The sequence below is a fragment of the Delphinus delphis genome, chromosome 6 (assembly GCF_949987515.2).
Source record: "Delphinus delphis chromosome 6, mDelDel1.2, whole genome shotgun sequence".
Taxonomy (NCBI): domain Eukaryota; kingdom Metazoa; phylum Chordata; class Mammalia; order Artiodactyla; family Delphinidae; genus Delphinus; species Delphinus delphis.
In genome coordinates, this window is record NC_082688.1 from 18,943,653 (window position 1) to 18,969,659 (window position 26,007).

Genomic DNA, 26,007 nt, shown 5'->3' on the forward strand with positions numbered 1-26,007 from the left:
AACTCCCCAGGGAGGGAAGTGATTCCCATACCTCTGTGACAGCTGTACATCAACCTCTAGGCCCTGCTGGGGGAGCTTCTAGCTCTGAGGCGAGCAATACCATCCCGCCGACTCTGACTAGCGGAGAATTTTCAAGCACCACCTGAAGACACAGAATGTGTAAAGACTTGGAAACGATGGGAGAACAGGACCCTTAAAGCCTGCTGTTGATTGCATGTGCACAGTAGGATGGAGGGGGATCTATGAAGGATGTTTAAGTAAACAGAGTAACCAGTACACTCAGTTTGGTCAACCTGGGAATCCCAAGGCCTGTAACAAAAGGTGCTATGTATTTTTTTACATGCTTACACATTTTTTTTTTCCTTTAACCCTTTTTATTTTAGTGAGCTCATTTTTGGAACATAGCTTGAGGTTATCTTTTCCATCATTTAAAAATGAGAAAATAAAGGCCCAGAATAGAAAAGCGACTTACATAGAATAGCCAATAGGCACCATTTTGAGATTATTTTAGAGTGTAGCAAGCATAAACATTTGATTAAGTGTATTTCCTTTAATCCTGAGAATAACTCTAAGAAGTACCAGTTATTAATGTACCCATTTTACAAATGAGGCACTGATAACAAAGAAGTAAAATAATTTGTCCAAGGCCCCACTTCTTTTCCTAACTAGTTAGTGGTTGAATTAGGATGGGAACAAAATCCACGCCAGTACTTTCACAGCTCCAGCATTAGCACTGACAGACATGGCCTTCTCATGGCCTCTTGCTGCCACACTACCCGAAGAAACACAAGCAAAGCCCCTCTTGCCTCATTAGACTGTTACGCACAAACTCCATAATCCCTCAGGGTGGTCCATCCGAGTCCAAGAATGTCATTTTTGCCTTTGGGTACCTGTTAAATTAAGTACATGAGGAAGCACCCCCAATCACAGGAGGTTGGGGATAGAGCCCACAGCCTGGGTTTGGATCTTCTTGCTGTCATTTATTACTCACGTGACTCGGACAATTTACTTAAGCTCTCTGTTCCTCACCGCTCCCATCTGCAAAATGGGAATAATGATAGTATCAACCCAATGGGCTCACTGTACAGATGGCTGAACTTCATATATGCAAACTACTTAAAAAGTGCCTAACAGGAACAAGTCAGTCAATGTGGGCCACTCAAATCCATCTTTGTCCACAAAAGAAATCTAAGAAAAACCGAGAAGAGAAACAAAGAAAAGGGACAAATTCAACATCCTCACAAGTATCTAACTCAGTTGTGACAAATCAGTCAAAAAAATTCAATCTGCCTTGGCTTCAAAGCTGTGTATTCCCTCTGCAACCTGCGTTAAGTCCTGAGATCCTTTGCCTATTCATATTCATCACAGCAGCCTGCGTGCACACCAGTAAACACGACCAAAAATATCCCCTCAGCTCTTCTACAACTCTAGACCTTCCAACTCGGCACTGGTCAACGCTCATTGTTTGAATCCTTCCCTCTTCCCCTTTGGCTCCAGCTAAGAGGTCATCCTTAGAAAGTATTAGCAAACAAGACAGCACCTGGCGGTTTCAACTCCCTTCTCTCCCCTGCTAACCCCTGCAGAGCCCAGAAATACTTTAGATGGAAGCTGGGATTCATGCACAACACAGCCGTGCCGAGTGTGAGCTTTCGACTGCAATTTGGGGTGGGTCATTCATCATCAAAAAAATCTGCATAAGGCATCACAGTTTACTGAGCACTTTCTCTTCCACTCTCCTACTTGGTCTTCACACCAACTCTGGGAGGGACTTGAGGTAGGGATTTCTTATCTGTCTCACTAATGAGGAATCTGAGTTTCAGAGAAGCGATATGATTTTCTCAAGATAATTCACCTTGTAAATGGTCAAGATGATTGGAACCCGAAACTGCTTGTGCCAGTCTTATGCCTTTTCCATCTTCCCCATCATTCGGCCAATCAGTCACTCATTTCATGGGAACATTAATTGACTTCCCGGTGCTTTGAGAAGGAAGGCACAGTTCTTGGCCCCAGGGAACTCTTACAGTTCCTTTGGGGAATTGGGTGAGTAAATCAGTGATAACAATAAACACTCTAATCATCTAATAAATCATTTCAAGGAAATTTTAGGGTTTACCTAAATTCTGCCACAGATCACATGCCATTCTAAAAACCACGATATGCAGGAACGATATTAAAAATAATTAACTAGTGGCATGGCATAGGCGCCAACAAGAAACGGACACTGGCTCTAAACAGATCTGTTAGTAAGCACTTGAAAAGTGGCAGTGCCTACCCTCAAAGCATTCATGGCCTAATGAGCTAAAAAGGCAATTATACAGTATATGCTAAAAATAAAAAAAGGAAGTCTGGGTGAGGTGCCCTTCTCTCTGAATGTAAGGTTATGGAAACTGTCTTAGAAGTAAATCTTGAAAAATAATATAGGAACTTGCCATGAGGATAAAGTCCAGGGAGGGTTATTCTGGGGACTGGGAATGTACAAAGGCTTAGAGGCCTCTAAATTATTCTCTTGATTTTTTTACGTAGCATTTTTAAGTGGCTAAGATCCTTAGGCATCGCTCATTTTGTCACCAGTACACCAAGAGCCAGAGAAGAGAAGAGATTTGCCCAAAGTCACACGGTAAGTTATACATCCTCAGGACTCAAACCTACTGTAAACCAAAGTTCTTTCCACTTTTCCACATTGACCAGAGAGCCTCCTTATTGGTTGATTCACCCTATTCCAGCTGGCAGGGAAGCTCTCCTCTATCTTGCCACTCATTCAATGACCAATGATGTCTTTGAGCTTTTTTGTCCTTTGCTGTCTAAGGAGAAGTGAGAAGAGATGGAGAAGAAGAGTACTGAACAAAGCCTTGCAGACAGCAAGTCGGGGAAACTTGACCCTAAACAAATCCATCTAATTGAATGACTAGCCCTCTGTGTTGGACCCGAGCTCCTTCATTGCTTTGGGAGAGATTTCTGGCAAATACAGAGTCACATGGGACTTTTGGATGGGAGTTAGCACACTAGATGAATCCCAAGAAGAGGAGGAAGAGGTTGGGAGCAGTGGGTAAGCAAGGGGGGGTGGGGTGGAAATCAAGGGGTCCCGTGGGAAGTAAATGCTAGACTTCTCAAAGACATGGGCGCTCAGCTTCCTCCGACAGTGCCAGTCCTGGCCGATACTCTACTCCCTGGCTGATCTATCTTGGGAAAGAAAAAAAAGTGTTGCATCTAAGAGACCTTCAAGGTAATGAGAATGATCTCACCTGGGGTGAGCCTCCACACTCCCTTGGGCCTCCAAACCATGCCCTCCACTAGCAACCTGTAAATGAGGATAGCAAACGAACAACAACAAAATCGGGCTTTGGTCGAGAACTCTGTGTAGAGGTGGAGTTTGCAAGCGTTCACTCTGCCCTCTCACCTTCCTGCTGAGTTGGAAGGTCTGGAGTTGTGGAAGGGCCGAGGGGCTGGTTTTGGTCATGTTTACTGGTGTGCGCGCAGGCTGCTGTGATGAATGCAAGTGAGTCAGAGGATCTCAGGACTTAACGCAGGTTACAGAGGGAATACACAGCTTCAGGAAAAAGTGTTTACCATACTGAGCAGAGGGCCACCATAAGACACCTGATGCTTAGAGGTGCAGCCTCTGCCAGACAGGAGGATGAATGGGTATTGATTCCATAAGCATCCTCCGCTGTAATGTCTAACGTGGTTTGGTTGCTCAGTTCTGACCTTGATGACCATCTTCATGGAAAGCAGGTGGCCTTGAGTAAGTCGTTTCTCTTCCCTGGGCCCCCTCTCCTCACCTGTGAAATGGATGTGTTGGGGAATCTAGTTTCCCTCTTACGTTCTAAGGGTGAAAAAAGAAGAGTTTAATTATAAAGCACAGCATGTCAAACGTTCACTTGTTCCTTCATTACTTCTTTCATTCAATAAACATTTACTGAGCTCCTACGATACCCAAGGCTCTGTGCTAGGCAAGGAAAAGCAGGTGTGATCACTGCCCTCTGGAGGCCTAGCATGTAGGAAGAAAAACGAGACATACGTATAATTATACCATGTAGAGGCAATGAATGTCCTAACAGAGTTACAACATGCATGGAAGCATTTCTTGCGGAAGACATCTAGGAAGCAACATGGTGAAGTTAGATCAGAATTGGATGCCAAGTGGATGTGGGAAGGTGGAGCTGAGGATTCCAGGTAGAGTACGGCATTAGCAAAGGTTCAGGTACTGGAGAGCACAAGGTGTACGCAGACCCATTTGCCTGGAAGGGAGGCTGAAAAAAGTCCAGAGATAGATGAAAACAAGTGCCTTATCTGGGCCCCTCTTACTTAAAAGCCAAGGTATGGCTTAAGATGCCACATAGGTTTTGGAGAAAACTCCTTTTACAAGTAGCCTCTGCTAAAAATACACAAATAAAGCTAATCATCTCTGGAATATACTTTTTTTTTTAAAGAATGGTAACTTTTTTTTATTTATTTATTTTTATATTTATTTTTGGCTGTGCTGTGTCTTCGTTTCTGTGCGAGGGCTTTCTCTAGTTGTGGCGAGCGGGGGCCACTCTCCATCACAGTGCGCGGGCCTCTCACTATCGCAGCCTCTTTTGTTGCGGAGCACAGGCTCCAGACGCGCAGGCTCAGTAGTTGTGGCTCACGGGCCCAGTTGCTCCGCGGCATGTGGGATCCTACCGGACCGGGGTTCGAACCCGTGTCCCCTGCATTGGCAGGCGGATTCTCAACCACCGAGCCACCGGGGAAGCCTGGAATATACTTCTATGATAGTTAACTTAATGCTTAATAATATTCTTCTTTGTTTGTTCCACTGGACTGTTTCCTGTCTTAAGGGCCAGCCTGGTCATATTTGGCTTTGTTTTCCCTGTGATTGGCTAAGCCACTTGTAGTAGGAATACTACAAGGATGGGGGGCTGGGTTTGGGAGGTTCCCAGAAGAAGCCGTATGTTATCACCCAGCTTTCTAGCACGTGCTCTTATTCCATTTAAATATACATACGACTGCAAATATGTATTGATTATGCATTATATGTAAATGAAGTCTATATGCCATATGACATGTATAATATACTATTCTAATATTTCTATTCCCTAACCCAGGAGATAAACTCAGTAGATTCTGAGAAGCCAAGAGACATGGAAGCACTCACTACTGGTAAAAAGACACGGCCTCAGGCTACTACAATACGCTTTAGCTAAAACAGAGAGTTAAAAACTTCCAAAACAACCAACATTTGAATCAGCCAAAATCGTTGAAAAGTTCAAATGAACTGTCTTATGACATGACTATCTATGGGCTTTCTTGTTGTCTGGGATGGTCACTTAAGCAGAGAATCCTAGGATACAGAGAGACCCTAGGGATGACCTAATCTTGTCCCCCTTTTTTCAGATTGGGGAACTGAGGCCCACAGCAATGATAATAAGTATGGGGGCGATATCATTCAGTACTGAAAATAGGCAGATAATTGAAACCTCTGTTATTCATACCTGATTTTTTTAACAATCAAGGATCTCTGAATTAGCTCTGTGGAACAAGGAAACATATCTTCCATATACAAATATGGCAGTGATTTTTATACAAGCAGTGTTACAATCTAACAGGGCATAAAACGTTGTTTAAATATCATCTTACAATGTTCCTGGGCAGTAATGTGTAATAGAAAGAACTGTGAAGCCCAGTGTTGTCATTTAAATGCTCCCCAGGTGTGTTCCCTCAGTGAGGTTCCATTACTTCTCTGAATTTCAGTTTCTTCGTCTGTAAAGAGGGGACAGCACATGTGCCTATCACACTTTCTGGTTGTGAGGATGTAATGAAATAACGTCTATAAAGTACCTTGGGTGGCATCTAATATAGACTTAATAAAGGAGGGTCCAGCGGTAGGTACAGGTTACATGATGCCTCATTTCCCTCCAGGATCCCCAAAAGTACTAAGTGCTGTGACAAGCTCAGCGTGGGTGCCCTGGCCTGGCCTCTTCCCCCGCTCCCTCCCATGCCTGTGTGTGCCCTGAGGATACCCAATGCATGCTAACCACCAAACTCACCGATGACTCAGAGCTTGGAAGGAAGCCACAGCAGGCTGGAGAGCAAAGGCACAGCTTATGTTTCAAAGATTAACTTGTTACTTTTTTTCTTATGGTGGGCACCTTTCAGCATTGAGAAGAAACCTTGGAGACCTTTCTTTAGGAGACGCAGCTTAGAAGACAGGACCAGGCACAGGGCATGTTCAGTGTCAAAAAGCTGCTCCCCTGTAGTGCACCGGGGCTGGGACAATACCGCCTCCAGGCAGCTGGACAGGACCGTGGCTGTCTCCCCAAAAGAGACTCCGGACTGATCTGTGTTCCCAGTGCTTTTCCCACCTGCTGAGAACTAATCCCTTATCTCTCTGCTGGCCCCGAGGAACCCCAAACACCCCAGGCTTCCGAAAGTCTTTATCTCCTCTTTCCAGGAATTCGGCTCAGCCCCTCTGCTCTCTCCGAGGTGCCACTGAGCAGCTGCTGCCCAGCGCCCAGGCAGGCCAGCCCCCGGTCTCATTTCCATGTTTCCAGCCTGCCTGGTGAGAGAGCCAGAGCTGCTGATTCTTCTCCCTCTCGCTCCCTGGGCTTCTGTCTCACAATTAGAAAAACCAAACCGTTTGCGTTTGCGGAGCAAGGCAAAAATCCCACTTTACTAACAGCTGCTCCCAGCCAGGGGCAGGAGGCGAGGGGAGAGGGAATTCCTACTTTTGCAATAAATTGTATGCAAATAAGTTCTTTTCCTGGCAGAGAGCAGGGAGTGAGTGCGTCTTTCATGAGCTAACCCTGTTCCGCTGGGAGGGCTGTTCCTTTAATTCACCAACTGAAAAAGTGGGAAAGGATGTCTGGAGGCGAGGCGTCCCATTACAGAGGAAGGAGCTGGCTATATAAGCCAGCCAAAGCTGGCCGCACTGGCCATAGCCTGCCTACTGTCACAAGCTCTCCCGCGCGCGCAGACACACACCCCCGCCTGTCCACACAAAGACAGCAGGCTCGGGGTGACACTGGGGCAGCGCACCGGGAGCCCCGCTGCTCACATCCAGGTACTTATTCCATGGAGCTGGTTCACTCAAGGATCTAGGTCTTTTCTAACTCCAAAAAGGTAAGTCTGTTTCATCCCATTTCCAAAGATGTGAGACACTGTTTGCATTTCCGGGACCAAATAGGTTGTGGTGTCCTAATTCTGAAACTTTTGCTTTATCTTGGCTGCTGGCAAAATGGGGTATTTGCTGTGATCGGATGCACCTTGACTTGTTTTCTACTTGCCCCCTTCCAGTCTCGTAGATTTCTGTCTGCTTGTTTTAGTTCTATGAATAGTTCCACGTGCAAGGAACTTTTTATGAAGTTTTTATCTCTGTCCTTCTTCTGAGGGAAAGTAAGAATTTACTCTTAACTCCCTACCTGGCTGATTCACCTGTGAATATTTTTGTTTGAGGGTTAAGGAAGTAGAGTTTGAAAGTGGAGTTTGCGCATGGCCTTACTTTGGGGTGGGTTGGGGGAGATTGATAGACGATGGTAGAAGAACAATAAAATTTTACATCTCAACAGCCTTTACCTTACAGTTTACAAAGAGTTGTGTATCCATCCTTGTGTTCCACAATAGCCACCTTGTAGTCAGACATGGAAAGGGATGAGGGCTGGGGGACAGAACAGAGAAGGTAACTCCTAGGGCCAGGTGGCAAAGTGCAGACTAGGAGACGGGAGTGGTGGACACTGGCTTCTGTTCTGAAGGGCCGGGGGACTCCCCAGGGATGCCTCCTGAGTCATTGATCCCTGGGCTGGGTACCTGGGCATGTTTGGGGTGCTAGAGCCAGCAGTACCCCGTATTTTTCTAGAATCACCTCTCCTTCCTCATCTCTCATCGCAGAAAGCCCTGAGAAACAATTGCCTCTAGGGATGGGAAGCACACCTCCCCTGGCCGACGGTGGAAGGAACGCAGGGGTTTCTTGTTCCCAGCCGTGCTGTAAGGGGATTAGGAACTTGGGTTTTGAGGCCAGGGATCCTTTTAGTGTCCCCACCACCACAACACATATGACCCTGATGAAAATATGTGACCTCTTCGAGCCTCAGTTTTCACTTCTCTAAAATGGGGACAATAACTTCTGTTGTCATTATGAGAACACGAAATATAAAGAGATTGGAAGAGCGAGGGCTCAAGAACTGGAAGTCTGGGTAGTCGCTGTCATTGCCCCAAACTGCTACCACTTTGGAAGTTAAAAGAGGCACTTAGCCAATCTTGGATTGTTTCTTCTGTGTTCCTCAACCCCCATGCCCCCGCTCCCTGTCTTTTTATCTCACTATCTGGCAGGTCAGATTCTTGGCTGTATTTTACAAGCTGGAGGTTATGTCAGCACAGGTTGCGAGAAAAGGGAGAAGCCTGGGTTGGGTGTAAATGTTTGAGTTTGGGCATTTGCAGATTCTGAAGCTGTCGGCTATAAAGTACCATGCTGCCGGGGGACTCTTTGGAAATGCGTTCTGTCCAGAGGGAGAGCTGGACAGGGAGCCCCATTTGAAGAATGAACGCCTCTTTTTCATGTTTTTGTGGACCCTTTCCCCCTTTTTTATGGAGTTTTCCCATATATGCTTTAGAAATAAAACCTGCTGCCCACCCCAGCCAGCTTCCTGCCTCGTCCTGCAGTGTGGCAAGGCCAACTCAGGAGTGGGGAGAGCTTTGTTCGGGGCTGTTGAAAGCTGTGAAATGTTTGCTAGCCTTGTGTGCATCCAGCCCTTGGAAGGAGATGGAAGTGAGTGTGCTCTGAACCTGTGCATTGCAGGGAGGTGATGGCATTTGGGGAACGAAAGTGAATATGAATATTCTCTGATTTGCTCAAACCATGTGAATTGGATAAGGATTGAGAGGGGGGTTGCCAAACTCCACAGTTGTTAAAGATTATTTTTTTCTATGCTTTGCAAAACGTAGCTTCCTTATCTCGTCTCCCAGTAACTGCCTCCCCCGCCCAAAGTGACCAACTTTCCTGCCGGCAGCTTTGTCACCCATATAAAGAGGATGACCATCTATAGCTCATAGGGTGCTTGTGACCCTCAAGTGAGATAATATGTATATCAACCTTCGCACAGAACCTGGCACGTAGTAGGAGCTCAATAAATGGAGATTTTCCTTGGTTTTCCTGCTTATCAATTTACTAGGACTTATCCAAGATTAATGTTCTAAGACAGTGGTTTTCAAAGTTACTTTTAGCAGTGGAAATATTCATTAAATGAAATGGAAATGAATTGGCAATACCCTAATATATGGCAGGTAAATGTGGGCCCGATTTGATTGAAGCAGGGGCTGGAGGGTTCTAAAACTCACCCCACAGCTCTCAGTCTCTGGGACATTTCCCCAGAATCCTGAACACACAAAACACAGTTAAAAATCATGAAGCCAGGTGGTGTGCGTTCAGGCTGCAATTCTGCACTTTGACAAGGATTTGTGCCCCCTCCATGTCCAGTGGAAGTCCGAGCAATTTCCCAAGTAGTACGGTAAACAGACGTATACGTGGGGAGTTTAAAATGCTTAGCAAAGGATGATTCTTCTAATTAATTGTAATGATAGCAATAGACAAATCATACGGAGAACCCACGCTCTAAATCTCTGTATACCTCATCTTACTGAATAGCCACAGGTCTCTGAGAAAGGGACCGAACCTATCTGACAAAGGCTGAAAAGCAGAGAGAATGAGTAACAGAACTCAGAGGGATGGAGCCGGTTTTCAGACCCAGGTCCCCGTGACCCCCAAATCAGGGCCCATTCCGCCGCGCTCCTGAATGCTGCCGCTTCGTGAACTGCCTTTACAAGGAAGAAAACGTTCTTTCTCACTAAATCCGCCCCTCCAGCCAGACTGTGGCCACCCCTAAATGCAGCGGTAGCCTGATCATATAACCAGAATAGAATTTGGAAAGGGAATTCAAGCTGTCGGAATGAAAAACATATCCCCCTTAATCTTACCCTTTCTAATGCTCACAATGGTCTATGAACACCTATTCTCTCCTTCCCCCTGGATTTCTACAAATAGCCATGTTTTCTTATAGGAAAAAATATCCAGCTGGCTTAATACATAAGTCATGCTGTAGTCACGGCAGTTTGAAATGCAGGGAGTAGGGAACAAACATTTAGCTGATTCAATACACGACCCCTCTGTGATGATAATACACACACACACACACACACACACACACACACACACTCAAAATAGTTAACGTGGAAGGTTAACAACATATCACATATGTGATAGGATGGTTTGCCTATGGTTTCTCATCAAATTCTCACTCTCACACTGCAAGTTATAAATTACTAGCCCCATTTTATGGCCAGAGAAATCAAGGCCCAAGGAGGTGAAATGATGCGTCTGAGGATTTCCATAAGAGGGAAGCAGAGTTGGCTTTGAACCCAAACTTGTGGACCAAAACCCTACTCTTCTTTCCCTTATGCTGCATCGTCTCCTGATGTCAAGCTGGGCAGACCTCTATGGGACCTTGAACGATGTCTTTCGGTGGCTGGCCGAGATGGCAGAGAAGCCCTCAGCTGGCATTGGTGTCTATTGATTTTGCAGAATAGCCCTGCGTATATCACTTTTCATGGTGCTCAGAAAAGGTCAGCTCATGGTGGCAAAATTCTCTGCCTGGAAACAGAAACGTTCAAATTTCAAGCCCCGAGAGAGAGAAGAATGACACTAGAGGCAGCAGTCAGGTCATTACTGCTGAGTTTCATGCCACCCTTGGCCAAGCTTGACAGGTGGGAGCTCTGACTGGGAAAGCAGGGCTGTACCTGTGCCTGCACCCTCTCTGAGAGCCAGGTGAATGGAGCATCTGGTTTTAAAAGAGCTGATTGGGAGATAAACTGAAATCAGTGTGCCCAGCCTCGGGGCAGTGAATCCCAGGATGGCCAGGAAATGGTTGTAAGCTCTGAGCCACAAGTCCCCCTGGGCTATGGTTCAATCACTTCTCACTTTAACATCACAAGGAATCCCCTTGAATTTAATCCGAGGCTAGTACGGACACCTTCAACATGTGGGAAACATTAGATGAAGCCTCCTTTCCAAGAAGGAAACCCCTCCAAACTCCTGCAAACTATAGGCAATAATTCCATCCGAGACAAAGAGCGGTGGCCTTACCTACCATAAGGGGTTCTACACACCCTGTGACCTTCTCAGTAGAGGAGAAAAGCCTATGCGCCTACCTGATTCTAACCCTGGTGACCAGACTATTTTTTTCAGTTATGCCCTGAAGCCTTGTTCTGTTTCCTCCTCTGTTGTCTCATTTTTCCCGCCTCTCCTTAACTTTAGAAACAAACTAAGTTCAATACTTCATCACTCCCTCTGACCCTCCATCACGGAAAAAAATTCAAATGCCCACATTGAAAGCAGATTGTGAATGGAAAATCCCTTCCATGTGTATTTTTAGTCTATTTGTGAGTGAAAATGAAAAAAAATCATTTCATGCCAAGTTGCCTCAGATTTTTTTTTGAAATATCCTGAAATTCACAGGCCCTTAATTATGCAGCCATGGTAACTCAAATAGCTTTGGTTGGTCCTTGAACTTCCCCTATGTCAACAGCCAGAGATATTTCATAAACTCTGAAAGTAGACAGCTTGTTTCAGAATTAACCACTGACCAACTCTTACCCTGGAGGAGGTGAGTTGGCTGCTACTGAATTCTACATGAACGTGTCTAAAACGTTTTTCAGGGAGGGGCTGACGGCAATAACTAATATTTACTGAGTACTCTACAGGCATTATGCCATTTAATCAGCAACAATTGCTTCCAGCAAGTGTAACTGCCCCCCGAATTCAAACCTAGGGGACCTAGGGCTGGAAAAGTTTAAGTAGCTTCCCCAAGGCCGCTCAGAGGGTGATTGCCGGAGCCAGAACTCAAACCCACTTCCAAGTCCTGAGCAAGTGGTTATAACCGTCACACTCCACACTGAAATTCTGTTCATCTCTGACAACAGATGGGGCTGGACAGAGCAGAGCCCAGAAAGAGTCAGAGGCGTGTCTTTCAGACCCTAGTGTTATCTCCAGCAGGTGGCCACTGCAGCTCTCTCCAACTTGCTCCTTCAGGGCCCACTTCCTGCAGAAACTGTAATTAAATAAGTAGTGTATGATTTCAAGTGTACTATGTTTCCCCTATGGGCTGGAAGCTGCAGGAGGGTGAAGCCCTCCTGCCAGCCTGAGACGTGAAGCATGGACGCACACATAAGCAAGTGCTTGCCCTGCAGACGGGCATACACACCCCTCTGACAGTTCCTGCAGAGGCTCTGTGCTTCCCCCCACTGACCTCGGCGCATCATAACTGCGCTGACGATGTACTCCCCTGCCCCACCTGACTGTACGCCATTGAGGCCAAGATCATCAGTGAGGCAGGAACCCTGTGTGCTGGAGCTCATTCTCCCCAGAGGTTAGCTACCTGCTGGCAGGTATCAGGTCCTCAGAAAGGTGTTGTTGAAGAAACTCTGCTGTCCTAACGGAAATGAACAATAGCGCAACACCGCTTGGCTTCTGAACTGTGTCCTATGGTGAATAAAGCATTTTCACGTGCCAGATTTTTTTCTTTTTTTTTTTTTTTTTTTGCGGTACGCGGGCCTCTCACTGTTGTGGCCTCTCCCGTTGCGGAGCACAGGCTCCGGACGCGTAGGCTCAGCGGCCATGGCTCACAGGCCCAGCTGCTCCGCTGCATGTGGGATCTTCCCGGACCGGGGCACGAACCCGTGTCCCCTGCATCGGCAGGCGGACTCTCAACCACTGCGCCGCCAGGGAAGCCCCCCCAGATAGTTTTAATAAAGCAAGATTCTAATGAATTTATAAATGTATAAAATAACTTTTCTGTGCATCACTCTCAGATTTTCCCAGCAACCAAATATTATTTCACAGTTAAGTAAACTGAGGCCACAAAAGGTTGTCAGTTGCACAAAGCAGAAAGTGGTGGCATTGGGATTCCTCTCCAGGCACTCCCAAAACTGCCTAACTCCCAGAACTGTACTTCTTCCGCTGTGTCATTGGGTATTCAGGTATTATTCCCATTTTCCAGATGAGAAAAGAGGTTAGAGGTAGCAGGCTACTTGCTAGAGGAAGAGTCACATTTTTAAAGGGTGGTTCAGTAGAAAGGGTGATGCTTAATACAAATACGAGAATGGCCAGTGATAGGCATTAGGCAAGGGGATACTTTGGAGAGCTTAAATTTAACCACCCAGGGATGTGTTCCGGGTAAAATATTTGGTAGGTAGAAAAAAAGATGGCAGACTGAATATTGAGTGCAAGTCAGTATATTTTGGTTGAAAGCTCTATGCCTACGGATGCCACCCAGGGAAAGCCTGGCTAATAGCAGTGCCCTGGGGAACTCTGCTAGGCACTTCATGCAATATGCACACGCGTAACCTCACTGCAGAAGCGACACACCACAGCCAGCGCAACAGAACCTAGAGCAGCACGGATCTCCCTGCCAGCCGGAGACCCTCAGGAACACTGCACCCAGGGTAGGCACCCAGATACAAAACAACAACAACAACAACAATGATAAAGCCCATGAGCACAACCAGACGAGGAAGCCATGACTTTCCACCTAGGGAAGAGACAGTCCAGTAGAGGCAAATACCTAAGCAGCTCCCCCTGCTGGGGAGGTGGCTCATGGTGGGCAGAGACACCTTTAGTGCTGCCCCCAAGCAAGGGGCCCGCTCTCCGAGGCACTTATGCCCTGGGTCCTGGGATGGTCACACAGAGGTAGCTCTATGCGGAGATGTCACAGAAGAATGCTCCAATTTATAGGTAGGGTGTTTAAAAAAAATTCCCTTCAACCCATAGAACGTTGAAACTGAAAGGGCTCATTGGTAACCTCCAAGCCAGGGGCTTGGAGACTAGACTTAAAAGGCTCTTCCGAGATATTAGGGGGCTGCCGTGGAGAGATGGGGAGGCCAAGCACTCAACCTCATTTCAACTAAAGCCCCTCCTCTTTTATCTGTTTTATGCACTGAGCCTCCTCGTGAAATATCATATGATGAAAGAGTTCTGCGGCCAAAAAAAATAAAAAATAAAAAGTTTTGGAAACCGCTGGCCTAGTTTATCTTCCCTCATTTTAAAAATGGTGAAACGGAGACACGGAGAAGGGAAAAAAAAAGTCCTTCTAAGATCTCATGCCATTTGGCAACAGGGTCAGCACTGAGTCCTAGGTCTTCTCTTGTGCTCTTAGAAGATGGGGGCAGTGTAAAAAATATCAGAGTTAGTACATTCTTTAGAAAGGAAAAATTAGCAGATTTTTATTCTCTGAACAGCTTTAGCACATGAACTGAGCCAAGGAGTCCTCTGTATTAGCGATCCATCGTTGCACAACAAATTCCCACAAAACTTGGATCATTTAGAACAACACACATTAATTACCCTACAGTTTCTGTAGGTCAGGATTCCAAGCACAGCTTAGATGGATGTCCTGCTTCATGTTCTCTCATGAGGCTACAGTCACAGAGTTGGCCAGGATTGGGGTCTCATCTGAAGGCTCAACAGGGGAATGATTAGCTTCCAAGCTCACTTGTGTGGTTGTTGGCTGGATTCAATTCCTGGCTGGCTGTTGGCCTGAGGCCACCCTCAGTTTATTGCCACATGGGCCTCTCCAACATAGCCATTTGCTTCATCAAAACAGAGAGAGAGAGAGAGAGAGAGAGAGAGCTTGCAAACAAGACAGATATCACAATCTTGAGTAGCCTGATGGTGGACGTGACATCCCATTGCCTTAGCCGTATTCTATTGGGAAGAAGCAAGCCTCTGAGCCATCCCACACTCAAGGAGAAGGAATTACACAAAGATGTGACCATCAGGAGGTAGGATCGGTGGCGCCAATCTTAGAATTTGCCTGCTATTGCCTCCAGCACTCCACTGTCACGGATTCTGACAACTTCTTATCAATCAGTTCATCCAACCCAACTGCACTCGTATTGATTAGCAGTTGGTACTTATGGCAACCACTAGGGTGGACTGTGTCTTATTTAAGCTTCCTATCCATTTATGAGGTGGAGCCGGGTATCTTGCATCAGATGTCATAGTTCACTGGGGAGCCATGATTCCTCTTGAATATAACCCCAGAGTAGGATCTTCCAAGGCAATGACTTCAAATGTATTTTATTCAAGGGCAAGACAATTCAAAGGGACCAACCTGAAACTCACCCATTGTTCCCCCCTCCACAACCTATTCCTCTCTTAGCAGATATTATAATGAAGACGACGCTCTAGGATTAATTCCCTCTCCTTTTCCAACTTTTGGTTACTACCTCATCATACACCAAACCTGCGGACTCTACTGCCTTGACAAGTAAAACAGTTCACTGCCTCTCACCCTCCCTATCATCAGGCTAGTTCAGGCTGCGGCATCTCACAGATGGACCACTGCAACAGTTTCCCCACTACTCCCCATCCACCAGCCTTCCCTTCCAATCTGTCCCTCAATGTTGGGTTGTAGAAATCAACATTCCTAGGCATAAAGTTTTCCAAATGGTTCTCTTTTGGCCATAGGAAGAATTCAAATCCCCAGCCGGGCACTCAGTTTTCTCCATGATCTGGCCCTGGTCTCCAAACAGACCTTGTAACTTCAGCTCTCACTCATGCTTTCCACACCAACCACTTCATGCTTTTTATGCCCTTCCAAACGCCATTCCTTTCTTCCTAGAATGTCTTTCCCTGTGGTTTCACCTACTCATATCCCTCTTCAGTTCAGGATCTACCTCCTGCAGCAGAGTAGATGGCCCTTCATGTCACCCCTTCCCACCCCGTGTGTCTCTCTCTCATCACTTCATCATTCTAGAATTGCCTGTCTGCTCACAGGTCAACTCCTCCTGCCAATGAAGATTTAAAAAGGAGAATTTGTATCTAGTTTACCTAAAATCAAGTACAACTGGAATCAAACCCATTGTCTTCAACCACGGGCAGGAGTCCTTGCTGTGTCCCAGATTTGGACTTACCCTTCCTCATCAGAGTTTGTTCAGAAAGCCCAGAACTTGACATTGTTTTCATGCTTAGCCCTCTAGGCTCTCAGCTGTGCAGAGTGCTGTCATAACGCGTGGCGGGGAAAGGCAGCCCAGCCCTGAGACAGGAAACCATCTCAGGATGCAGACTTCAAGGAATGCCCTTACTTTCAGAGGTGGCCCCTAGGATCAAAGTTTGAACTGCCTGGAATTTTGAAAAACCAGTACCAAGGACAGAGGAGGCCCGTCTGGGGAATTTGAGGCTGAGTCACATGAGACAGCGGAAAATCTGGCCGTTATAACACAGATCTGTCTACAACTAGTGGGAGGAAGGAGAGGGTAAAGGAGGGATGAAGATAAGGGGTTCTCTACCTTAGGGCACGGAGAGATTCACGGCCCAGGAAAAGGATTGCGTAATGGCTAAGAGTGTGGCTCTGGGCTTGAGAGCTTGCTGTTTGCTCCAAGCCTCCTTTTCTTCATCTGTATTAAAGGCAAAATAGTAACACCTACTCCATAAGGCTGTCGGGATGATTCAATAACATAGTGCAAGTGCATTGCTTCGCACAGAAATGCACTCCATATCAGTGTTCTATTGTTATTGCTGCTGTTGTTATCTGTTGTTGAAGTAGTTCTTGGCAATAAGACTCCACTAGAGAAGCAGTTCCCAAAAGTGTGTCCTGTGGAACAGCCTTCCCATGAGATGCACCTAAAAAAGTGTTCGGTGGCTAAAAGAGTGGAGAACACTTGATACTGTCCTGTTCTTGGAGATTCGTAGCTCATATGCTCACTCAGTATGTAATTCTAAGGGCTAGAGATACAATGGAAAACAAGGCATGCAAGGCCCTTTTATGCATGGAGCTTAACGGTGAAAGAGGTAGACAACAAAAAAGGAATCAAACTTAGAATACAATCTCCGGTAGATACTTGCTAAGAAGAAATCTAAAACGAGGTAAGGGATCGGTCAATGGCTGGTGGTGAGGGGGGTGCTCTTTTAATTAGGATGAGACATGGAGATGACCTTTGAGCAGAGATCTGAATGAAATGAGGAAATGAGCTCGGTAGGGAGCGGTGGGGAGTTAGGATTTTATTCAGAGTGTGATTAGAAGCCAATGGGAGATTTGACGTAGAAGAGTGCATGATCTGAGAAATCCTACAGCAGTTAGTGTTCAGCTTTGTTTAATCCAATAGCCTCAAACTTATTTGAACACAAACACCCTTGTCCACAGAACATCTACCTAAGAACGTCTTGGAACATAGTCTGGTAAATTCTGCACTGGAGCACAAGGCTTCATAGATTTTAAAAGGACTGTAAATTTGCTCTCTAGATCTATGGTAAAAAGCCAGGCAAACCATTTGAGCTGAAACGGGCGTGCCCAGAGTGGGAAAACCTAGCTCCAGAGGTAGAGACAAGGAGAGCGTCACCCTAATTAGCAGCTCTTTTTGGCTAAGATGATCAGTGAGCACAGCCAGTCTTCAGCAGACTCTGGAACTCCATCTCGGGCCAAATAAAACTTGCCAACATCTGCCTAGAATCTAATAAGCATTTGAAAACAATACACCTTGGCTAAAGCATGCTCCAAGGGGGGAGTGTATGAAACTGGAGGTCCAGCCAGAGGCTCTGGGAGAAAGACAGAGGTCAAATATTTCTGCACTTACACGTGGACAGCCACCATGTGTAAGTGCAGCTCTGGGAAATGGAAGCGCTCTTTATCAAGAAGCGCTCGTTTTAGTTTTCACCTTATATGAACTGCGGGAAGTTGCTTGATGAGTCACCCCAGCGTAGTAGTTTAGAGCACACATTTTAGAGTCACAAATCAGGGTCCAAAAGCTGCCTTTGCCTCTTACGTCAGTCGCAGAACCTCCCTGAGTCTAGATTTAACTTCCAGGTGGGCATAATGATACCTGTTGTCATGACAAATGACAAGATAAATGAAAACATGTATAAAAAAGCATCTGGCATAAGGCTTGGCACTAAATAGGTATGCAGTAGGCTTTCAACAAAATGTTACTTTCCTTCCTGTCCATTTCAATCTGTATTTGCTTTTATAATAAGGTCATCATTTATTAACTAACTGCTATATTCCAGCAAGTGTCAGCAAACCATGGGGTGGCAGCCTATTTTTGTAAATAAAGTTTTATTGGAACACATCCATGCTCATTCATTTATGTCATGTTTAGGGCTACTTTATCTACTATTGTAGAATTGAATGGTTGTGACAGACCATCTGGCTGCAAAGCCAAACGTATTTACTGTCTGGTCACTTAAGAAAAAGTTTACTGACTCCTACAAGTCAGTGTGTTAAATTTACGTATGTAATTTCCAATCATCACAACCTAGCAAGTTGTATATCATTATACTTATATGTATGAAGAGATTGAAGCAGAAATAAAGGTTCATCTAGTAAGTCTTCCTCCAAAAACATGAAGCCAAACTCTATACCTAAAAGAAGCTTAGAAAAATGATAGAAAAGTTACTCATTTGTATGATTCAGCCTCGATTTGCTCCTGACTATCTCTGACTTTTATCACTCTCGGGCTAAATTTCTTGACTTTCCTGTCATATGCTGAACTATATGATCCTGTCTAGAAGGGATTCCCTCCCCCACCCCTGCTTCCTTATTTATTTGTTTGTTTGCTCATGTAAGTCCATTCTTTCAAAAATGAAAGTTGTAATTTCTAGACCCTCTAAAATGCTCTCATGTCTTAACTAACTTCTTGGAAGCCATACATTTATATTTAGCATGAGGCCCAATTTTCCATAAAGGAGAGATTTTTAAGCTCCTCTGTCTGCTACTTCTCACTTTATCTCCCTCTCACTTACTCACTTTCTTTCTCTCCAGGCCAGACTCATGGAGAATAGGCTGTTTCCAGGGGCTTTATAGATTTGCCTGACACACAGATATTGTAGCACATGTGGCTCCGTGCCTTCCCTTCAAGTTCAAAACTGTACCTAAAACGGTTACGTGCACCCCAACGTCACCTTCCCAAGCGGTCCCATTTTAGGAATCCAATAACTCTCTTTATGTCAATGATGGTGGATGTCCTGCCGATGTTTATTGCATAAATATTAATTTTTTAAACTGAACAATGAATCTTGTTTCAAAAGATAACTTGGTATAGCAGGAAAAGCAAAGGGTTTGGAATTAGACTGGGTTCTTAATTCTGAGTCAAATGATCACTGACTAGGCAACTAATTTAACCGTCCCAAGCCTTCAGTTCTCTTAACAGTAAAATAAAAACAGTGCTTCCTAACTCATAAGGTTGGTGTCAGAGTTAAATGGCATCCCTAAAGTTCCAGGCACAGGATACATGTTCAACCATTTGCCTCACTCTTACTTTAAATTGCTAGAGAGGCTCCATCCTGAACTTCACCCTTATCACAGACCAGTCATAGCTGGGTATACCATTACTCTCATCTAACATATAAGGAAATGAAAGAGGAAAGGGTCTAGGATTTCTTCCAAATCTGTACTTTCCCCATTGTGCGCCATCAAACCTAATCCTGTGACATACTTCGAACACAAGTAAGTTTGGGAAACACTATAAACTCTCCCTTTCTTGGAGATTTCGGATAAACACAAACATATTAAAGACCCTAGAAAATCCTGAAGTAATGAAAGCTGGGTAATTTGTTTGGTATAAATAACATCTGGTTCAAAATATTATTTTCCAAATATGTTGAATTAGTAATCTCTTCCCCTTGCATTAATACAACATGTTGTAACTTACACCCTAGGAAAGGCTGCTTAAAGTTACCCAGCTAGGGCTTCCCTGGTGGTGCAGTGGTTGAGAGACCGCCTGCCAATTCAGGGGACGCGGGTTCGTGCCCCGGTCCGGGAAGATCCCACATGCCGCAGAGCAGCTGGGCCCGTCAGCCATGGCCGCTGAGCCTGTGCGTCCGGAGCCTGTGCTCCGCAACGGGAGAGGCCACAACAGTGAGAGGCCCGTGTACCGCAAAAAAAAAAAAAAGTTACCCAGCTAAACTAAGCCCAAGGCAAGGGTTGAAAATAATCTCTAGTTTTCAGGCTCATGCGCAGCTTCTCCTGTTCTCTCTGTAAGTCATAAAGGTCTTTCATTGCCGATAGTCATTCCGGACCCTGATCACTGAGTCCTTCTGAAATTCGGCCTTTTAACTCAGTCATGCAAACGACTCCTTAACATCATTAAAGGATGGCAGCAAAGACGATGGTTAGGCATGGGGCGTCCGATTCCTGAGTCAGTCCCCCCCGAATTAAATTCCTGCTCCTCCTTTTCAGCTCTGTGACCTTGAGCTGTGCGAGCCTCCGTTTTCTCATTTGTAAACGGAGGGGAAAAAGGTAGTTACCTCAGAGGTCTTGAAGAAGATTCAATAAGATAATCCACGTAAGATACGTAAAGCAGTTCCCGGCGCAGATGTGTTCAATGTTAGCTATTATCGTAGCATTTAAATCGCCCCTTTTTGAGAAAGAAAAAGTAGACATTGAAAGTATGTTTGCCTTGCCTGGGGTCACACACATTAATTACTGGAGTAGTCTTAGCTTTCCCTGAGAGTCTAGTTTCCTGCTTCCAGTCTTAGAGGCATATTTTCATTTCAGGAGTCAACTTTCATCAAAATGTGTCAATCTTTATTGAAGTTGATTCATACAGGCTTTTATAACCGTCAGTGACTCCATCTGGCTCCCTCAGACCCAGGCATCAGTCAAGCCGCATTCCATCCATTTAAATATCAGCACATTGGGTTGGAAAAGATTGCCAAAGCTATCTAGTCTTGCTGTACCAAACATCTGGCACACATACCAACACTTCTGTACCCAGAGCAGACATTGCGAATCCATCACAACACCTTTTGCCTTGAGTCCAAACACGGCCACAGAATCTCTCAAAGCAGCTCCAGGGCTTCCCTGGTGGCGCAGAGGCTGAGAGTCCGCCTGCCGATGCAGGGAACGCGGGTTCGTGCCCCAGTCCGGGAGGATCCCACATGCCGCGGAGCGGCTGGGCCCGTGAGCCATGGCCGCCGAGTCTGCGCGTCCGGAGCCTGTGCTCCGCAACGGGAGAGGCCACAACAGTGAGAGGCCCACGTACCGCAAAAAAAAAAAAAAAAGGCAGCTCCAGGCAGCCATTAGCAGGTAATTGAAGTTGACACATAAACTGAAACGTCATCCCAAACCAATCCAACCTCTTAACCAATACTTGAGTGACCTCTACAATATTATTGTCTATTTTTAAAAAATATGTTCAATGTTGTAGAGCTTCCTGATAGGGGAGAGGAGGAGAAGGAAAAGGAGAGAGGAGGAGAATATATACTAACATCTGGGTAGCACTTATTATTAATATGCCAGGCATTGATAACTCCTTATCACATTCACCATCTCCAACAAATCTGGAAGGATCTCTATTTTACAGTTTAAAGAAGCCATAGTTCAGAAAAGTTGCAAGACTTTGTCCAAGGCTCCCAGCAGGTAAACAGGATTTGATTTCAGGTCTTCCTGACTCTAAGGACTATTTCTTCCCTCTCCCATCACAGTGCCCCTTCTCTGGTTTTGGGTGGCTGATAACAGCTTCACAAAGGCCACCATGTCATACCGCCTTTTTCAGAAAATCTCTTTTTTTAGGGTTATGAGTCCATCTATAACCTGTCCTTCTTAGATAAATCTCTTTAATTTTTTAATATTGGTTCAAAAGTTCAAGAATCCATGTTCCAATACTTGTGAAAGAGTCAACTAGATTTCTTAAAATTCTGGATGAAGGCCGAAACAGAGGAGGTCATTGTTTCACTGGGAAATGAATTCAAATCTATTTTTGAAACAATTTTCCAGAATTTTACAGGAACCTATATTGTTGCCACTTGGTCAGGCCCACTTTTTTATTTTCTTTTCTGTCTAGGCAAAGAAATAGAAGAGAGAAAGCAAGTGCTCTGCAGAATTTTTATTTCAAAAATTGAAACCAGACCACACCAGGGCAGTTTGTGGTCTGAATGTATCAGTGGATCTAGTCATGTTTCATCTGAGCTTTTCTTAGGTATACCAAACCACAAATATGAACCTCATTATTGTGTCTGGGTGGAAATACTTTATGGATTAAGATTTGTGGGCTTAATTTGGTTGGTAATGAAACGTATGTTTGAGGGATGGGAGGGAGGAAACCACGAAGCACTACCGATGCTTACGCCAAACACTAAAGAAAGAAACACTCGGTACTGCGCGGGGAGCGGGGGTGTTCTTAACATCAGCCACGTGACGTGGGTCTAAAATGAAATCCAAAATTAAGTTCAGCAGAAATAGTGCTGAATCAGCAATGGACCGCATGTCACTAGAACGAAAGGGATTCTAGAATTGAAGCCATAAACAGCTGCTTATGTTACAGGAGAATCCGAGGCCCCAAGAGTGGATGTGACTTGCCACAGTGGTTGGCAGAACTGTGGCTCATGACTCATCTTATAGCTCTTCAATCGATGGCACGTTCTACTACAGGGCCCCACGAGAGCCCCAAATCTCCAGGAGCTTAAAAATAAGTAATGAACATTCAGGATACAAAAGGAGAAAGAGAGTGACCTAAATTTAACAAACAAAAAACACTACAATGAAATTGGAAGGATTCCTGACTAACAACCCAGGATGCTTCCCTTGCACTGAAACCAGAGTTTTACACTGACTAACTCACAGGCCTGGTGAAGTCCACCTCCTGTCAAAGGTCCAGCTGAGTATACTTCAGTCAGACACAAAGCTTGTCTCAAAGCAGACAGTACTGGGCTCTCAAGAACTCTTGGGGTGTTGACTAGAATGTCTTAGGAAGGAGTAAGTTCTGTCTTGGCCATTTTTGTAACCCCTGTGCTTATGGCATCTGGGACATAGTACAAACTCACTGAAGAGTTGAATGAGCAAAAATGAACTCATTCCAGGAGTCTGGCAATGATGAATTCCTTGACACATCTTGCCTTAGAAGAGATCACAGGAGAGCTAATTACATTAAGGCCATCATGAAAATAAGAGTATTTGTTCATTCATTAATTCCATGAATAATGAGCACCAGCTATATGTAAATTCAAATCAAAAAATATATTTAGCTTTATTTTATTCAAATATAAATATATTGTGCACTTACTATGATCAGGTTAAGAGTGCTTGGTGTTGGGTATTAAGAGATGAATGACTCAGATATGGTTCCTGCCCTCGTGGAGCTTACAGTCTACATACAGTCTAACTATGTGAAGATGAACTGCTTACAGTTTAACGTAAAATACAAGATAGAATTTGCTTATTGCTCTAAAAGAGGAAAATATACATACAGGATAAAACCGCCCCAAATCATTTTTAGAATGACATGTGATGAAAATAATATTAGATCAATACTCAGAGAATTCAGAAGAGGGACAAAGTTACCTGAGAAAACTTCCAATATATTATTTTTTTTGAACTGTATGTTGAAGGACAGAGAGATTTGCCTGCTCAGATGGCAAGGGGGCTTTCTGAGGAGACTTCAAGGCATCTGGAACCCTTCCTCAATGATAACTGAGCTTTGACAGCTTCTCCAAGGTGTCTGTCAGCATGCTTCATCTCTAGAGCACTCACAGGATATCTGGCTTCTTAAGGTCCTAATTCCAGGGTACTGATAGTATTCCCTCTTGAGCCAAGTGTTTGGAAGTTATATAGACAGAGCTTGGGCCTGGTCCTGAATCATAACTCCTTTCCTTGGCCCTCCAGCACAAAAGGCTTTATAAGGTGGTGGCTCAGAACACTTACTTTGGACTCTGACAGACCTGCGTTCAAATCCTAACTCCACTACTTAATGGATATCTGAACTTGCACAAGCCACTTAATTATCCCATGCCTCGGTTTCCTCATCTTCAAAATAAGAATAAAGATACCATCTCATATCACTTTGTAAGAATTTAAAATTGAAGATTTAAAATGCTTAGCACAAGCTCTGACAATTAAGCACTGAATGAATGATAGGTAATGATGTCTTCATTACTTTTATTATCCTTGTTATTATTTCAATCTTTTCCTGATCTTCCAAGGCCTCTTCGATCAATATTTGGGGATCCTAAGCACTTCCTCCTCCAGGAAGCCCTCTGTGAACTTCCAAGCTCAGAGTGACACTTCTCTCAGTTCCTTCATTCAGACTAGCACTGCTACTGAACCTTGCTTGTGTATGTTCTAGTTTCCGAGATTTCTGGAAACAGAGAATAGGTCCTTACTCTGCCAAGTTTTCCCAACACGCAGTACATAGTAAGTAAACAGCAGGTAGCTCTTGAAAGAACCTTAACATTTGTATGCCTGCTGTTGGCTTACAGTGTGCAGGGACGCTTAAGTATACCACAAATATTCAATCCACAATACATGGATTTAAAGTCAATTCTATTTTGTGACCTTTCCGGGGGAAACTGTAAGCTTTTTGATAATAGAGAACATGCTTATCCCCTTCATTTTTGTATCCCTTATGCTTAACTCAGGGTTTGGCATATGGTAGGTATTTAATAAATACGTACTGAAAAGATGCATAGTCGGATGATGGATGGATGGATGGTGGCAATTGAAGAAACCCTATAGCACAAAGAAATCTGGACATCTCTTAACACAGATGCTCTCCAAGATCCCATTGCTGATATTTCTTTCTAGGGACCAATACAATGACCACAGACTAAGAATTACTAGAAACCTTTCATATGCACTTATTGTTGAAGGCCTCGCAGTGGTTTCAGGGAAGAGATAAACCTTAATCAAATTCACTGACAAAAAAGGTAGGATATCTGGGTTTTAATATTTGCTTTACCACTAATTAGCCGGTGACCCTCTCTGGGTGTTTCAGTTCAGATATTCTCTTTCATGTCATGTACTACTTTTACTCCATTCAATGTGGCTGCCTGAAGCGATATATTCGTAATAACTCTCAGGTTGGGGGCATGGAAGCATGTAGGCATCAATTAGCAATGTCTGCCATGTACACTGGAAGGATGCGTGTGGGTGCCACAGGCTTGCCACCCCTGGACTCAATCTTCTACAGTTGATTCTAAGCCTGCTCAAGTCTGATGTTGATTCTATAATCCAATGTCTGTCTGTGTCTATCGAAAGTACTGAAAAACTGAGCCAAACATTTCCCGTCAGAAGCAATGTCTTGAAAAACTAAACCACAGGCAGCCTGTTCTGGAGAAAGACCTGGCTGAGCAGCATGGACAACCACCCAGTAGCAGCACTGCCTCTTAGCCAGGGGACTGACCTGCCAGAAAAGAGCTCCACCCTGGGCTCACAGGCTTGCTTTTCTTGCTACTGAATGAGAATATGTAGGCTAGGAGGAAAACCAGGACTATAGACACAGTCTCCTCTTCTCCTAAGGATTTCAGAGTGTCTCTGTCACTTGACAAACTGAAAACACTAAGAATTTTACACTTTTATGGAAAAAGCAACAGTGGGCAGAAGGAGGCTCCCCAAAATTCTCTTAGGAATCCCTCATCCTTCAGAGACTAGCCTTCCACGAACTGCCTTCTTCAAACAAAAGACACAAATCATCACACAAGAACAATAAACCGGTTACTAAGACCTCCCTCCTGTTAGGCACTGTCCTAAATATTTCCATGTTTTATCTCGTTTGATCTCATTTTCTTCTCACTTGCAGTTGAAAGAACTTTATTGTGGGGTTTTTATGAGTGTTGCCACTTTACAGACAAGAAAGCTGAGGCTCAGAGAGGCAATGTTACACATCTAAGGTCAAAGCTTCTAGATGGAGCTCTATGAAGTTGCCCCTATCCAACCATATTTGACCTACGAAAATGGCAATTCCATAGGATTCAAACTGATAGCAAGTGGCAGGACCAGAATCCACAGTATTTGGCTGATTCTAGAGCAGATATTCACAAACACTGCACAGACCCTCATTGGAGATTTGTCAGTTTTAGCATCTATCATTCTTCCCTATAAGTATTTGCTTACCTGTTTCCTTTACTGGACTATGAACTGATTGAGAACAGGAACTACCCATCATTGGTCTCTGAAACACCTCACTACCCCTTGATCTATCCCATAGCCTGGTCTTTTTTTATATATATATAAATTTATTTATTTTATTTGCTTTTGGCTGCGTTGGGTCTTCGTT

General features: G+C 44.6%; 1 protein-coding gene and 1 long non-coding RNA gene across 7 annotated transcripts in view; one reads left to right on the plus strand and one right to left on the minus strand.

The window, feature by feature from the left end:
* Positions 1-26,007, minus strand: part of LOC132427124 (uncharacterized) — a 227,101-nt gene that overhangs the window by 33,916 nt on the left and 167,178 nt on the right. The window lies entirely within an intron of this gene.
* Positions 6,883-26,007, plus strand: part of TNC (tenascin C) — a 93,986-nt gene continuing 74,861 nt past the window's right edge. For 3 of the 6 annotated variants that reach the window (XM_060014252.1, XM_060014253.1, XM_060014255.1), the window contains exon 1: positions 6,883-7,098. The gene's annotated coding sequence lies outside the window, so the exon portion shown is untranslated. The remainder of the gene's footprint in view (positions 7,099-26,007) is intronic. The other 3 variants (XM_060014256.1, XM_060014257.1, XM_060014258.1) reach the window with 2 other exon arrangements.